The following is a 17,360-nucleotide window of genomic DNA, read 5'->3' on the forward strand; positions in this document are numbered from 1 at the left end:
GGATTTGTTGTTGATCATTTAAATGAATTTAATACAGTTGCCAGTCAGTTAAGTTCTGTAGGGGTAACTTTTGATAATGAAGTTGGGGCTCTGTTATTTTTGTGCTCATTTCTAGAAAGTTGGAATGGTTTAGTTATGGCCATTAGTAACTTTGTCTCTGGATCTAGTACTTTAAAGCTTGATGATGTTGTCGATGCAATCCTTAGCGAGGAAATGCGACGGAAAAGATTCAGTGAGACATCAGGTAATGCTTTGACTGTAGAGACAAGGGGAAGAAAAATGGAAAGAGGAAAGAGCGATATCGTAGTAAGTCAAGGAAAGGCAGATCCAAGTCCAAATCTGGGATAGTGTGCTGGAAATATGGGAAGAAAGGACACCTGAAGAAAGACTGCAAATCTTAGAAGGGAAAAGAAGGAGACGTATAGCAAGAAAACAATCATGAAGCGAATGTGATAGGTGATGTGTTGCAAGATGCTTTGATCTTTCTTTAGAAAATATTATTGATGCCTAGATGGTAGATTCAAGGGCCTCATTCCATGCCACACCTGATAGGAAACATTTTCATGATTATGTTCAAGGAGATTTTGGACAGGTTCGATTGGGTGATGACAAACCCTGTAAAATCATTGTAATGGGTACAGTTTTCATAAAACAATGGAATGGAAATCAATGGCTATTGAAGGAGGTAAGGCATGTTCCAGATCTGAAGAAAAATCTTATTTCAACAGGGTAGTTGGGAGGTGAAGGCTATGTGACTACTTTTACAAATAAAACCTGGAAGGTCACTAAAGGATCCCTGGTAATAGCAAAAGGAGAAAAGATTGGTACATCGCATTTATGCAATGGTATTTCTAATTCTGTTAATTCTTTAAACTCTATAGGAGAATATACAGCATTGTGGCATCATAGGCTCGGGCACATGAGTGAGAAGGTGATGCAGATTCTTCACTTAAGAAAATTTTTGCCAAGTTTGAAGCATGTTAATATAAAATTCTGTGAGAATTGTGTTTATGGAAAATAGAAGAGAGTCAGATTCCTCAGAGTTGGGAAAGAAAAGAAGAGTGAAAAATTATAGCTTGTGCATACAGATGTATGGGGACCTACTCAAGTATCATCTCTTGGTGACTCTCGTTATTATGTTACTTTTATTGATGATGTGACCAGAAAAACCTGGATTTATTGTATTCGCAATAAATCTAATGTATTTTATACTTTCAACAAATGGAAAGCTTTGGTTGAAAATGAGACAGGAAAAAGGTTGAAGTGTCTCAGATCATACAATGGAGGTGAATATTGCAGTAAAGAGTTTGATGGGTACTATTTAGAGAATGGAATTCGCAGAGAGAATATAGTTATAGGAGCACCACAAGAAAATGGTGTGTCAAAAAGGATGAACAGGACAATCATGGAGCGTGCAAGGTGCATGAGATTGGATGAAGGATTTCCTTTACAATTTTGGGTAGATGTTGTAGATACTGATGTTTATCCAATAAACAGAGGGCCTTCAAGTTCCTTGGATGGTGGTATTCTAGAGGAGGAATGGACAGGTAAAAAGGTAAACTACTCTTTTTTAAGTGCAAGGCACATATATTCATATCAATTGATCTAAGTGTCTCAATGAGAAATATCCAATTAATTATTTAGCATGCGACCTTTGTGCCATTACATTGTCTACTCGAAAGTTATAAGAGTAGAAAAATAACATACATTTCTTGATTACCAAATATTCCTTTATGATATAATGAAGCCCACAGCTTCTAGTCTCTCTCTAACATCAACTAAAGAGTCCAAAGTTGAAAATGCATTGTCATGAAGTGTTTATGATGATAGCAAAAAGATCATAACCTAATAATGTTTCTGAAATATCAGCTACACATTTCATGCACCACTTGCATTTTATAGATTAAAGTTTTGTTTCTTTCAAGATAAAACCACTATATCACAAGAAAATAGTGAGTATAAATGTTGGGAATCACGATTGTCGGTAGACCAAAACCCGCAGGTGTTAGTCAACAATCGCATCTCCAGAGATAAGGATCCATAAGAGGTGGTTAGTCCATGTCCCAAAACTCATGGGGAGTGTTGGTTTATCCAATTTCCAACAATATCTCCCCCAACGCGAGTCGAGTGTGTATCAAACTCGTGACCTACACTCTAATACCACTTGTTGGGAATCACGATTGTCGTTAGACCAAAACTTGCAGGTTTTAGTCACTTTGATCATATCGCTAGAGATAAGGATCCACAAGAGGTGGTTAGTCCATGTCACAAAACTCACAGGGAGTGTTGGTTTATCCAATGTCCAACAATAAAAACAATTTCCTTGCTAACAATCCCTCTAGATTATTTGGACGCAGTGTCCTTGAGAGAGAATATTTGCTCCTCCCCCATAAAAGACATCATAGAGACAATCAAATCATTTCCTTATATAAAAACATCCTTAATCTTAGAAACAATTTTCTCATCATTTGGAAGATGTAGGTCATCCTTTGTGTCTCCATTACCTATATGAAGGATCATAAATCTATCCTTTGAAATGCTAAGGAGTTGGTAATTAATGCAAATGACCTCTGGAACATCATGAAGGAACAATATCTTCATTATTTTTTTGTAATAAATATATCAATGGCTACAAAATGGCATTTTGCATAGCTATTATTTCCAGTCTTCAATGTTGAGACTTCAACCACCTTGTAAGGTCTTCCCTTGATAACAATGTAGTCGTTCTTGCAAATGGTACTATCATACTAGGGAAAGTCTTAAAAAACCCTGATTTACGCTTGTGATCGAAGTGGTGCTCCTTATTGAACATGGCTACAGATGGAACTCACTCAATCCACTACTTTACACTTTCTCCATCAACTACACACAGATTCAATAAAATATAGTCACAATATTGACAATGCACAGTTGATTACACACACAGAAATAGATAATGTTTACCCACATAGTGGCCTCTTACAAATACAATAATATAGGTGTTTTCTTGATGTCCTGAAGGGCAAAAAGATTTCTTTAAATATTTGGAATCATGATGATAATTTGTATATTAAGCCATCCATTGGTTATTTGACAACAATGTGAATATATTCATTCATTACTCCTCTTCATAAGCAATATTGTACTAGCTCCATCACTTTATGTTCAACTACTCTTGAGAACTTGGGGCCATGAGATAGATGGATGATGGCCACATCATCTAACAAAATGAAAATCCTTGGCACAATGCAATAGAGTCCCCCTAACTAGCGCAACACATATATGTTCGGCCTCTCGATCAATAGCTGGCTTGTATTGAACTGTGTCATGACGGCCTTCAAGATCTTGTTGCCAATGGAGGGCAACACCCTCTCATCATTGTTGGAATTACGATGTTCATGGTTCTAGCTAGATGATGTTGGCATTGGTTCATGATGGCAGCTAGCTCATGTTGGCATTGATGTCAATCCTATGTAGCCTAGCTGATGTGTTGATGCCATTCTTGTAGCATGGTTGCAACTAGTTGAGTTGGAATTGATATGGTGATGTTGGCATCGAAGTCAACCCTTGATGTCATCCTTTTATGATGTAGCTTGATGATAGTATGGTGTTACTGGATGTGTTTCCTTATGTTGCCTTTAGTTGACATGATTAGAGGCATTGTTTTTGTTGCTATAGATAGATGTTGTTGCTACAAGAGTTGAAGATAATTTCTCAAGTGATCTATGTTTTTGATTTGTCACACTTTATGAGTGCTAGGTCTTCATCTAGTTCTTCATGCTGGAGATGATTTTTTGCAGCAATGTGTTGGCTTGATGATGATGTTGCAGGAGTATTACCATGGTACAAGTATTATTGGTATTGGTATGTGTGTATGTAGTAGGTTGGAATGTGATATTTATTTGGTGCAGATAGTCTTGGTATTGACATAACCATGGTATTTTCTCATGGTATTGTTTTGGATATTGCCATGGCACGGGAGTCCTTGGTATTGACATAACCATGGTATTTTCTCGTGGCATTGGTTTGGAGATTACCATGGTATTGGTTTGGATATTATCATGGCACAGGTGTCCTTGGTATTGACATAACCAAGGTGTTTTCACGTGGTATTGGTTTGGATATTACCATGGTACAAGTATCCTGGGTATTGGTATAACCATGGTATTTGCATGTGGTATTCACTTGGAGACTTGTTGAGGATATTTTGGCTTTTACTTATGTAAAAAAAAATTGTGTTGTTGGTTCATTGGATGAGTTGATAGTGTCAGTTAGAAAGGGTTTCATTGTGTGAGTATAATTTAGACTTATTGGTGAGTAAGATTGCTTCAATGTATGAGTTCTAATGGCAGTAGAATGAGCAGATTTATTTGTTGAAGTAGTGCATTGATTCAGAACTTTTGATTTCATACCAGAGATGTAGAGAGTTGTAGTAGAGTTGTTGGTATTGATGGAGAACTTGTATTACCTCCAAAGTTTATGACTCTCACATTCATTTTGCAGGTTATGATATTGCATTTGGCACATAGCCATTGTGTTTTATGTTGTTGATTGTATTATGCAGAAATTATATTTTGGAGTGACTGTTTGATATTATGGAAGAATGTGAGTTTGTTTTAGATTATGGTGATTATATTATTCATATTTTCATGCATTGTGGCCACTAATTTTCTAAAGTGGAAAGCATATTATTGTGGTGATTTTATTTGATTTTTTGGTGGTGTCTTGCTACTAGATATTATATTGCAGAGCTGAATCAAGTTGAGAAAAAAGTCTTGGGATCCAATATGAAAATAGATGAAAAAAGGTCCACATAGAGTAGAGGAGGGGTGACTTCATGGGTGTGGAGCAGTGATTGCAAAGTTTCAGCAAAAGGAACAATTTCTCCATCCAATCAGAGTTGGATAGTCCAATCGGATTTGGGCGAGGATCATTGATCGTGGTGGATTTCAGTGGATGGTAGTCCATAGATCCATGTGAGAACTTAGTCTTCCAAGATGATAAGTAGAATTGAGTCTCCAGGCTTATTGGTGTTGGCCTATTGTATATGAGGTCAAGTCTCCTAGCTAATGGGAGTCATCAAATCTATGTAAAAGACATATTTTTCTTAATAGAAGATTCAAAGAAACGTAGTAGCAGCAAGGGTGGTTTTTTTTCCTAGTGAAGGGTTTTCCACCAGATATATTGTGTCTCTTGTGTGGATGTGTTTTTGATGTGTTGAGTATTGTTGCTCTCATGGTTATCTTGTTTTTTCTACTTAGATGGTTTATATGCATGCAATAATCTAATGTGTTACTAGCTAATATATGTGATTCAGTAAGAAGTTTAAATTGGTAAAAATTGTTAATAAATTACACTACTGATTCACCCCCCTCTCAGTGCTTCTCAAATATTTCTAATAGTCATAATCAAGGTCAAGCATCTGGAATATGTCGGATAATGAGTCCTCTTTAGGCCGGGGACCGATGAGAAAAAAAACTCCATTGTGAATGGGTGGTTTCTTTGAATTCCAACCATTTTGTGGGACTAGTAATAACAACAGTCTCGATAATGTTTCTTGGTTTATGGGATTAAATCATGCTCATTGTTATAAGATAAAGACTACACTTGACGGACCATCTCATAGTCATTGGCTAGAACCTTCAAAAATAACTGAAATTCAAAATCTAAGTGGATATGAATGTTTATGTGCCTCGTAGGCCTTTGATAGTTATTAGGAACTAAAGGAGAAATGGCATAATGTGTCCCATACATATACATGTTCACTCACCATGCTTCCAATTCCCATCCTTTCTCGTAACGATAGCAAGGAAATCAAGAAGCGGAGAGGTTGATAGTGGCAAGATTGATGTGATTTTTCCAACAACAAAGAGAGAGAAAGTGTGTGCTTCTTGAATAACTCATTTGTCTCTATTGATAATTCAGTTATATTTACAATAGTATAATGTGCATCCTTTTTTGTTTTCCATTCTTGTTATCTAGTGGAACAAATCATCACATGATTGCATGACTAAATTAATGGATTGAATTCGAAATTCAATTTAAGACCAAATCAAACAACACATTGGCAACATTAACTCATTAAGAGTGCTATTAATTCAACCAATCTAGCATTAATTGCTTGACCATATTCATGCATACTGACAGTCTACTAGAACCATGTTCCCAAGCCCACTAATCCATTTGCATCTTAATTGATGTCATCAACTAAAATTTCTTCACAATCCCGTCCTTAACACTTGTGCACTAATAAATTTAAAAACCAGGCACTAGCATATTACATTGTATCTAATAATTTTTGGACTAGAACCAATTAATAACTAATTCCATAAAAAATATATTTGAAACTCATTTATTTGACCAAAATTCAACTGAAGACTAGATCAGAGTGCTTTAAATATTAACGATTAAATGTGACCATATCAATAGCATTAACACTATCGACTCCTTTGGATCAATTTAGCCACTATCCGACAACTAAGTCAATCTATGCGTTTTCAAATACATCCACTACGCCTTGAAACATAAGACCAAATCACACCCATATACAGAAAACTCAATTGTCACATGAGGTGCCAAGATGTTTTAATCATTTCAAATTCATCAGTAAAGTTAATGGGTGTAAATTTAATTCAATCATTGTTACCCATGTGCAAACACCTCCTTCAATGAGAATTCAAAGCTAGGTAGTGCCTTCACTGCATGAGCATCCATATAGGCCTTCAATCACACCATACGTAGAAGTTAGACCTTTGAAGCGCATAATGTCCAACTCACATAGATTGTATTTTTATAGTGACATTTGTAGACTATCCAGCTCATAATGTGCACAGAGATATATCCTTCGATCAGGCCATATGCATAGGAACATTACAGCTACTATAATAAGACAATATTTTGATTCCTCAAGATACATCAAGTGGATCAAGTTAGAACAATCTAATCTTTTCAAACAAAAATCAAGCCACATAAAGATAAGAGGATTACATCAAAAATAGAGCCATCAAAGTAGCTTTTAGGAGCATAATCAGGACCAAAACATAACTTTTGTACTTGAAATAATAAATTAACAAGAAAAAAATACTTTTCTTATAGGACATCCCCTAAACTTATGCACCTTTTGTTACAACCTCCTCCTAAGGTTGAGCTAGTCTCAATTTTCCTTTGGGGTTTCTTGATATTCCTTATTTTTCCAAAACCTAATATGTTTTTTTTGTCCTTATCTCTTTCTTTCTTTTCTTTTATTCTCAAAATTATTTTTTGAATAAAATTGTCCTTTTGGCTAGATTCCTTAAGATTCGCGAGCCGCGTGCAAAATTTGGCCATATAGCCAATATTGTCACATGTAAGGCATGTAATTTGACCAAGGAAAGGTGGAAAAGGCTAAAATATTGTGTTGATCATCCTTCTATTCCTTTTCTTCTTTACATCAAGCCTACAATCCATAGCTTTATGCCCAAAAATGTTACAAGAATAACAATATCCATAAAAACGATTTTTATACCTGAAAATGAATGAGACCAATCTTTGATAATGCTCCTTACTTGGTTGTTATTTTTGCTACGAATATTTGATTTTTTCCTTCAGCAATCAACTGAAATGTGTCCAAGTTTTAGACAATTGAAACATCTAATAGTTTTACTTGACACATTCTTTGGCTCTCGGTTTTGATGTATATTCCCTTTCTTGCTACTACAAGCTTATGCTTTGTGATTTTTGACTTGTTGTAGCGGCTACAACCACCCTCCAAAATTTTTCCTTAGCCTCATTTTGGAGCCTCCCTTCCTACCTTCATAGCAACTTGCCTTGTTTCATCAAGTTCACAAGCTTCAATTTCTTTCTTGCACAAAGGCATCATGTCGATCACAACTTGATCCATACCCCTCACAGGTTGTTCACCCGGACTTGGTCTAGTTGCAAGCTGAGTATCTTCCCCTTGAAAATTGCACATTTCTGGAGGGCAACCATCCTTCCATCCAAAAATTGTCCAATCCTCTCTAGTAGCCTACTGGGCTCCAGGATTGAGCAATCCTACTTGCAAACACTCCCCAGAAGATTTGTGCAAATTTCCCCAACAAGACTGCTCAGCCCAGAATTTGCGCAAATCTGGGCAGCAGTCAACTACTCTACCCAGAAACAACACAAATCTCATGGGTAGCTAGCCCAGTGCCCAACCATAAATATGCATTTTTCTCCAGCAATCGAGCAGTCTCTTGTATGTGCAGCTAATTTGACCGGTTCCCTCCGAGGCTGAGCAAAACAGACTTGCATGCATGGGTTGCTTCTCCCAAGGCATCATGCAAATGCATCCCTTGCTTTAGGGATCTATGTTTAGCAGTTGGAGGTCACATGCAAGGATAAATTCTGAAACCTCCCACCAAGTGTCGCTTCCCCTAGATTTGTGGCATGCACGTCACAACCTCGATGTTGTCAAAACTCATCAATCAGATGCTACAGAGATCATTCCTCACATTAACCTTGCAGCTTTGACATCCCACATCACATCTAGGAGCAGTCAGCACATTCAGCTCAGTTGTTTTGGGGTAAACCCACTTCCCATGCCTTGTGATACATTTCTGTCGGTTTTTGTGTTTTCTCTTGTGGGAGCATTGTTTGCTTGATTTCTTTGAACGCTTGCTGCCGTCTACATATATGCTAGCTTTTCCTAGCTCTGTTTCAGTTTTCATTGCTACCTCACTGTTGTCACATGTATGAAAATGTTTTGCATGGACATTCGCCCAACTAACAAACTACCTCACCCATATGCATGTTGATTTGTTTGTTGAATATTTCATTCATGCTTTGCATGCACTGTCAATCACTTCTGTTATCACTTAGTGTCGCCATTCATTTACTGTCTTAGTTGCTTTCAGTTGCCTATCGACGAGTTAGTCCAACCTTGGCCTCGACTCTGCCTTCACCAAGGCTACATTGTGCAATATGGGGAAGGAAGGCTCACCTTCCTCTCCAGATTTGTGCATTCCCACCCAGCACTAGCCTCCAGGACTGTTTTGCACATTTCTGGAGGAAAGTGGCTGCTTGGCCCAAGAAATTGCACAAATCTGTCCCTAGGCCAACAATCCTTCCCCGTTGGAATTGCACGTTGCACAATCCCATCAGTCAGCAGCCAGACTAGACTGTGAATTGTGAAGTTCCAGCAGTCAAACAGTCAGCGAATAGCCCAGATTATGCCTTGTGCAGTCTTAGCATTCACTCTCCTGACCTCCTATCCGAAATTGCGCAACCTTCATGATCATGCACCCAAGTATGTTGTAAGTCAGTTCACATGTTCATTTTGGTTTTTGACTGACAGATTTCTTGCCATGAATGTTTCCATGTCTCGAGGTATCCTAGGTGTTCATCTGCCTCTCAATAGTACAACTATAATAGTTTCCAGGAGAGAAAATACGAGGACACAGTTCAGAGCACACTTGGGGATGCAGTCGATCAAGTGTCCATGGAATTTCCTACCCATGAAGACATCAAGTTGTTCGTAGACAAGGACATCAAGATATGAAAGCAGCAAAATCACAACGAGCAACATCATGAACAATAGTTGAAGACAACATACCAAATGCAATAAATGCAAGAGGAGGGTTGTTGACAACACGGAGGCGAAACAAGGTTGCAAGTTCAAGTAGGTCCATTGATGATGAAAGCAACTTTGGAGACTCCAGCTATGAAGTGATGGCGTGACATGAAGATCGCACGAAGGTAGAATATGGAACAAAGAAGGAGTTGCATGTGTTGAAGCAGCAACTCAAGAATAACATGAAGGTACACAGACAGATGAATGAGTTGCAATAGGAACATGAATAGGAGTGGGCGCAACATGCACTAATGGATGAAAATGTGCTCGTACAAGTGAAGGATCCATCCCACCAGCTGACACAGAGCACACATGGTGACTAGTGTTGTTGATCGTGTGCAAGGGATTCATCAGCATGCATGTTGTTGAATGCACGCATGCAATCCAACCCATTCAACACACTCACCAAGGTAAAGACAAGAAGAAAGTCCAACTGGGGCTGAACATGTACTTCGGCAAGTTGATGTGTGTGACCACCAGTACACACTTGAAGATCGACACGGACATTATGCATTAGTGTGTTGTCGGTTCAACTATACCCAAGAAGACCATGTGCATGTTAGAAGATGAGTTGGATGAAGGGGTCGAACCAATGCACTTGTTGCAACGGAGGCAAGAGTTCGCTTCAGCAAGATGTCACCATGAGGTGTATGCACACCATCACGAATGACCAAGCTTGGCATTAGCTCACCACCTTCACCATCACAAGCTTTCCAAAGAGTTTGTCTCATCACAGCAGACCGAGTGTCAATGATGTCTTGCAAGGCTTTCTCAAGCCATGTTGTCTCACATGAGTACATGTGCATTGTAATGTTGAGTCATGTCAAGTATAAGTCAAGTGTCAATGGTTGGATGTAACAGTCATAGAGTAGGTGAAGAACCATGAGGGTAGTTGAACTGTCACAAAGGGGAATGTCAAGGGTCACCCCATCCTTTGCTATAAATAGTCCCTCATAACTCATTGTACTGCCTTTTGGTCAGCTAAGCTTCCGATAAGACTATCTCGGATAAAGCTTGGATAGTATTGTAACGTGCCTTGGTTTCTCCACTGCACGAAGCTAGTTCATCTCTTTGGAGGAGCAGGTGGATGTGGCTATAACCTTCCATTGTTAGGGCTAGCAGGTTTCCATGGATGTATTGTATGATTGAGACGTACCCTTGATACTGATAGAGTTATCTTACTTGCCTCTATGCAACATCATGGTCAAGGCATTACCTTACGACCCACTACTGGGACTCCTACACCAAATGGTCTGAGGTCTAATTGGGACTTCTTACTAGGGATATTGCCTTGACATGTTGGCAGGTCCAACACCATCAACATCTCTGGCACTAGAAGGAGGGCTTGATGACAAGTTGTGTCATCTCATCCAGTTTTGAACTTTTGCATATCTTTCATGGAGTCTTGCACTCTTGTTCCCCCGAGGTGTTTTCCGAATCATGAATATGTCTCCATCTCGGGGAAGATTTTCGATCTCTTATCCACTCACATGTATGATGATGAAGGTGAAGTGGCCTGGCCTGAGCACCTAAATAACTTTATTTCCATGATTCATGAGGAAGATGAGTTTTCTGATGAACAAGTCAGTTTGTTGCTTGCATACACACTTCGCGAATCTCCATTTCGTTGGGTGCTCAGCCTACTGGCTGACACCGTGCACTCATTTGAGCACTTATGTGATCTTATTGAAGACACGTTCTATCATTTTGATCGAGAACATCTTGACTGGAAACTGTTACAGCAACAGAGGGCTCTACATGAATCCATTATTGATTTTTGGAAGCACTTCCGTGACTTGTAGTTTCAAGCTCTAAGGAGCCAGATGAAATTTTCTTATCTTTGGTACCGTTCAAGTACTGCCTTAAGAAGTCTACCCATCCCAAGAGAAAGTTTGAGATCAAGCCTCGCTCAACATTCTTCTTTAATGGAGCTGCGTAATCTCATGTGGAAGCGAGCACTATCTCAACTGGTTTTCCCCTTCCTCTTATTCAACAACTCCACCACTGCCCAGTGATGTTAAGGATCATGCTCACACACCTATTCATCCTTCACACCCTCCCAACATCACTTCACTCAATTTTTGCACAGATTTGGTTGTGAGTCCTTCGAGTTCTCATATGAATTCTTTTCTACAAACACCATCTTCACACCTGGGTGTTCCTCTGGATGGTGTTATCTTGTGCTCATCCATTCAAGACTCTTCACTTGTTGTGAACAAAGAACAACCCACTTACGAAGTTGGTGTTGCACAACCAACATGCATTGTCATTCATGAAGTTGGAGCTTGAGCCTCAACACTCGGCGAAGGATGACTCCCTTCCATCCGCACCCCTCTATTTTTTCCTAACATCGTTGGTGAACCTGCCATCCATGATTTCTCATGTGTGTCTTCATCCACAGATGCACCCATTGTTTATCTTTCATAGGACACACCGTATGTTAGCCCATCATCCAACAATGGAGAGGACAAATCATTCATTGGAAATCCACTTGATCTTTCATCTGCTTTTTCCAGAAACAAAGAAGGTGAACATCCTTCCTCCTCATCTACCCCTCTGTGTGATTCATCAAACCATGAGGATGTTGACCAACATCTTGATTGTTCTGATCTTAGTTGTCATGATCTCTTCACCTCATCATCCAATCTTGATGTTGATTCACTTGTTGTTAATCCGTCTAATCCACTGGTTATGAAGATCCATCTGTCAGCAAAGTCGAAACTCCACAGACCGTCAAAGCACTTTAGCCCAAGTTGATGGTTATGTCAGGCCCTTGTTTTCCTGAGGTTGGTTTTGCTTTCGATAAGGAAATTTTTCAAACACTCAAGGCTCCTCATCACTCATATGTATGCACTCAAGATCAATCTAACACTCAGATTTTACTTCCTCCACTCGAACTACACGATACCATTGCTCATGAATTAGAGGAGTCTTACATTGCAAGCACTCGTGCATGACGCAAGTTATCTTTATTCCTTTCATTTGCTTGCATGTCATAGTCAAGAGTGTGCTTATGCCTCAAAGTTGCATGTAGTGTCACACAGCATCATGATGAGTGTGTGGACTACCTGTCATGCACATGCACTCACTTATGTCCCGTGGGAACTTTGAATCACGAAGTGTGGTTGTCTTCATTGTTATATCTTTCTTGCTTGTTGGTTTGCACAACTGGGTTGCTCGTGGACCAAGCCTTCACCAACATGGGTTTACCAATGTGTTGGTGGTTCCATTGGAAGTATCATTTCACGTGATCAAGCCCATGTACCGTTAGTGTAGGAGTAGGAGTAGTGTTTTCTTTCAGTTGTTTACTTGCATGCTTGTTTTCTTATGTGCTTTGTTTGCTTGCTTGTTTGTTTATTTGCTTCACTTTCATTTTTGCTTCTGATCTTGCTTTGCTTTGTTGATTGTTAGTTCATTCACTTGTTTCGTTCATAGGTTAGTTTTGCATGAAACCATGTATGACTCTTGAAGTGAGCTAGGTAAAGTACAAGAGGGCTTGTACAACTATCACTACTTGGTTATCTGTCATCTTGCCTCTGTATGATGAGCTTGTTACTTTTAGTCCATGATACGTCAAAGAAAAATATGTATTATTCAAAGTGAACCTTGGTGTAAACACAACGCTTGCATGCTAACTAGTGTCACCTTCTCTAGTCGATTGTTTTTGGGTTAACCCTTGTCAGCTCAGTCAAGTAGAGTAAGGTAAGGGGAAAAACCTTAAAAGGAACATCAGAGATACAATAAACTAGTTCTCTGCTAGACCAACCTCTTCTGCTCTCAATAAGTCAGGATCCCTCTTCCACCTCTAAAATGAATAAGTGTTATGCAGAGTGAAAAGTGAAAAAATGAAAAAATGAAAAGTCAAAAATTCAAAATGAAAAATGAATAAGGCGAAAGAAGAGAAAGGCTTCCTGTGTATGGAGGCAACACAAGTAACTTTTCTGGGGTACTAACTAGGCTCACTGGCAGCGGAGCCATGCTTGTGTTCCTATGTGACTCCACCAAAGTAGTGTCCAGGCCTATTGGTAGTGGAGCAACACCAGAGATGAAACTAAGACTTTGATGACCATACTGCTTGTGCACCTATATACCCCTCAACCCCAATCGAAACAAATGTGTTGCCTTGGTTTGGAATGTGTGTCAATTGACCAAGGGTTTGGCAGATGCTACATCTTACATTCAAGTTAGTGCGAAACCAAGATGAGTTGAAAACTGAACAATACTTCCAGAGGTGTTAGACTTGCTTTTCATGACCAAGGTCCATTCAGAGAGCTAGAGTTCTACCAGTGTGTCGCCAAGTGTTGTAGTGGCTACAAGCACCACAACCTCCCTTCCAACCTTCATAACAGATTTCCTTGCTTCGTCAAGTTCACAAGCTTTAGTGTCTTTCTTGCACAAAGGCATCCTGTCGGTCACATCTTGATCCATTCCCCTCACAAGCTATTCACCTGAACTTGGTCCAGCTATAGGTTGAGTAGCTTCCCCTTGAAAATTGCGCATTTGGGGAGGGTAACTAGCCTTCCCTCCAGAAATTGTGCAATCCTATCTGGCAGCTTGTTGGGCTATAGGATTGCGCAATCCTGCTTGACAACACTCCCAACAGTATTTGTGCAAATTTCCCCAACAAGGCTACTCAGCCCATAATTTGTGAAAATCTGGGCAACAGTCAGCTGCTCTGCCCAAAAACTACACAAATCTCTTGGGCAGCTAGCCTAGGTCCCAGCCAGAAATGCGCATTTATCTCCAACAATCAAGCAGTCTCTTGCATGTACAGTTGAGTTGACCGATACCCTCCGAGGTCGAGCAAACAGACTTGCATGCATGGGTTGTTTCTCCCAAGGTAGCATGCAAAGGCATCCCTTGTTTTATGTATCTATGTTTAGCAGTTGAAGGTTACATTCAAGGAGCAATTCTGAAACCTCCCACCAAGTGTCACTTCCCCTAGGTTCGTGGCATGCACGTCACAACCTCGATGTTATCAAAACTAATCAATTGGACATTGCAGAGCTCATTCCTCACATTAACCTTACAACTTTGGCATCCCACATCACATCTAGGAGCAGTCGACACGTTTAGCTCAGTTGTTTTGGGGTAAGCCCACTTCCCATGCCTTGTGCTACATTTATGTTTTTTTTTGTGTTTTCTCTTGTGGGAGTACTATTTGCTTGATTTCTTTGAACGCTTGCTATTGTCTACATATATGCTAGCTTGTCCTAGCTATGTTTCAGTTTTCGTTGCTATCTCACTATTGTCGCATGCATGAAACAGTTTTACTCTAATGTTCGCCCAACTAGAGAACTACCTCACCCACATGCATGTTCATTTGTTTGATGCATCTTTCATTCATGCTTTGCATGCACTGTCAATCACTTCTGCTATCACTTAGTGTCACCATACATTTACTGTCTTAGTTGTTTTCAGTTTCCTGTCGGGGCAACCTTGGCCCGGACTCTGCCTTCACCAAGGTTTCATTGCACAATCTGGGGAAGGAAGGCTCACCTTCCTCTCCATATTTGTGCATTCCTACCTAGCACTGGCCTCCAGGACTATTTTGTGCATTTCTTAAGGATAGTGGCTGCTTGGCCTAAGAAATTGTGCAAATATGTTCCTAAGCCAGTAGTCCTTCCGAGCTGGAATCGCGCATTTCACAATCCCAACAGTCAGTAGCCATACTAGACTATGCATTACATAGTTCCAGCAGTCAAACAGTCTCCCAACAGCCCAAACTATGCCTTGTGCAGTTCTGGCAGTTGGTCTCCCGACCTCCCAGGTGAAATTGCGCAACCTTCATGATCATGCACCCAGGTATGTTGCAAGTCAGTTCTCATGTTCATTTTGGTTTTCGAATGACATATTGCTTGCCACGATTGTTTCCATGTTTCTAGGTATCCCAGGTGTTTACCTGCCTCTCAATAGTATAGGTACAATGGTTTCCAGGAGAGCAGAGACGAAGACACCGTTCAGAGCATACTTGGGGATGCAGTCGATCAAGCGTCCATGGACCTTCCTACCCAAGAAGACATCAAGTTGTTTGTAGACAAGGACGTCAAGATATGATAGCAACATCATGAATAGCAGCTGAAGATAGCATACCAAAACTAAAAAATGAAAGAGGAGGGTTGTTGACAACATGGAGGCGGAACAAGGTTGCAAGCTCAAGTAGGTCCATTGATGATGAAAGAAACTTTGGAGACTCCGGCTATGAAGTGATGGTGTGACATGAAGATCGCACGAAGGCAGAAGATGGAACAAAGAAGGAGCTACATGTGTTGAAGCAGCAACTTGGGAAGAACATGAACCTGCACGACAGACAAATGAGTTGCAACAGAACAGGAACAACAGTGGGCACAACATGCGCTCATGGATGAAACTGCGCCCAAACAAGTTAAGGATCCATCCCAGTAGCTGACATAGAGTAGACATGGTGAGCAGTTTTGTTGATCGTATGCAAGGGATTCAATAGCATGCATGTTGTTGAGCGCACGCATGCAATCCAACCCATTCAACACACTCACCAAGGTGAAGACAAGAAGCACGTCCAACTGGGGCTAAACATGTACTTCAACAAGTTGATGCACATGACCACTAACACACACTTGAAGATCAGCACAGAAACTATGCATCAGTGTGTTGTTGGTTCAACCGTACCCAGGAATACCATGCACATGTTACCAGATGAGTTGGATGAAGGGGTCAAACCAATGCACCAGTTGCAACAGAGGCAATAGTTTTCTTTAGCAAGATGTCACCATGAGGTGCTGTTGGGTCCCTATAATACTAGTGATTACCCAATTACTTTTGTATTTATACCCCTTATTTATATTTTTGTGCCCCTGTTACCCCCATATTGTTATTTCTATGCCCCATAGAATCCCTCTATTGTTATTTTTGTGGCTTTATATTATTATTGTTAGGTCGGCTGGATTATATTGTGACTCCTTAGACTCCTATATATAGAAAGGAGGTTTTGTCATTTGTATCATCCAAGAATTGTTCATTTACGTAATGTAAAGGAGGTTGCCCCCTCGAAGAGGCTGAATTCTAAGGCGTTGATCTTTCTTTTCTATCTTTTCTTGAGCTGGTTTCATAACATTTGGTATCAGAGCTTTGGATTCTAGCGTTTTGCTGCTCCAAACAGGTCATCGTGGAATTTTCGCTATAACTTTTTTTTTTGTGACGTTTCAAAAGTTGCAAAAAACACCCATTTGAGACGAAATCTCACTGAACCTTGGGTCCGAATTTCAGAGCTTTTCGCGCGATATTTGCGGAGATATGATCTGAGGAAGTTGGTCTTTTTGCAGACTCCTGAATTACATTCATAATAGGTGACCTGGGGAAAATCGTCATAACTTTCTCTCTGGGGATCGAATTGAAGTTTTGTAAGAAGGTACAGAAATAGGATGGGCTTTAGTTTCTTGTGGGTGTTTTTCAGATCCAAAGGTCGAAACAGTGACTCGCGGCACGTCGTACAAGTTAGCTCTACTGAACTAGTCTATAATCAAGTCACTGTGGCAGATATCACATAACTCTTCCTTGGAGAATCCAATTTGGGTCAGACTTGTGGCATTGGAAAGAGGAAACAGAGAGATAATATAGGTACCAAGTTCAGAACTAGATGATTGGAAAGTACAGAGATACATCAGAGGCAATATCGAGCTCCTACAAAGTGAAAAAAGGTGTGTAGATTTTTTTTAAATTTTTTCTTAAGCTTGGTTTGAAAACTTATATTGAAGGAATTCAAAGGGCATAGTAGAGCATTATTATCGGTAACTGATGCCCCGAGGAAAGAAAA

General features: G+C 39.9%; 1 pseudogene; it reads right to left on the reverse strand.

Moving 5' to 3' along the window:
• Positions 1–2,343: 2,343 nt before the first annotated feature.
• LOC149214752 (eukaryotic translation initiation factor 5A-3 pseudogene) lies at positions 2,344–2,812 on the reverse strand (annotated as a pseudogene).
• Between the last annotated feature and the right edge of the window lie 14,548 nt (positions 2,813–17,360).

This window comes from Pinus tabuliformis, chromosome 1_1 (assembly GCF_031772625.1).
Source record: "Pinus tabuliformis cultivar Carrire ecotype Pingquan chromosome 1_1, CPIR1, whole genome shotgun sequence".
Taxonomy (NCBI): Eukaryota; Viridiplantae; Streptophyta; class Pinopsida; order Pinales; family Pinaceae; genus Pinus; species Pinus tabuliformis.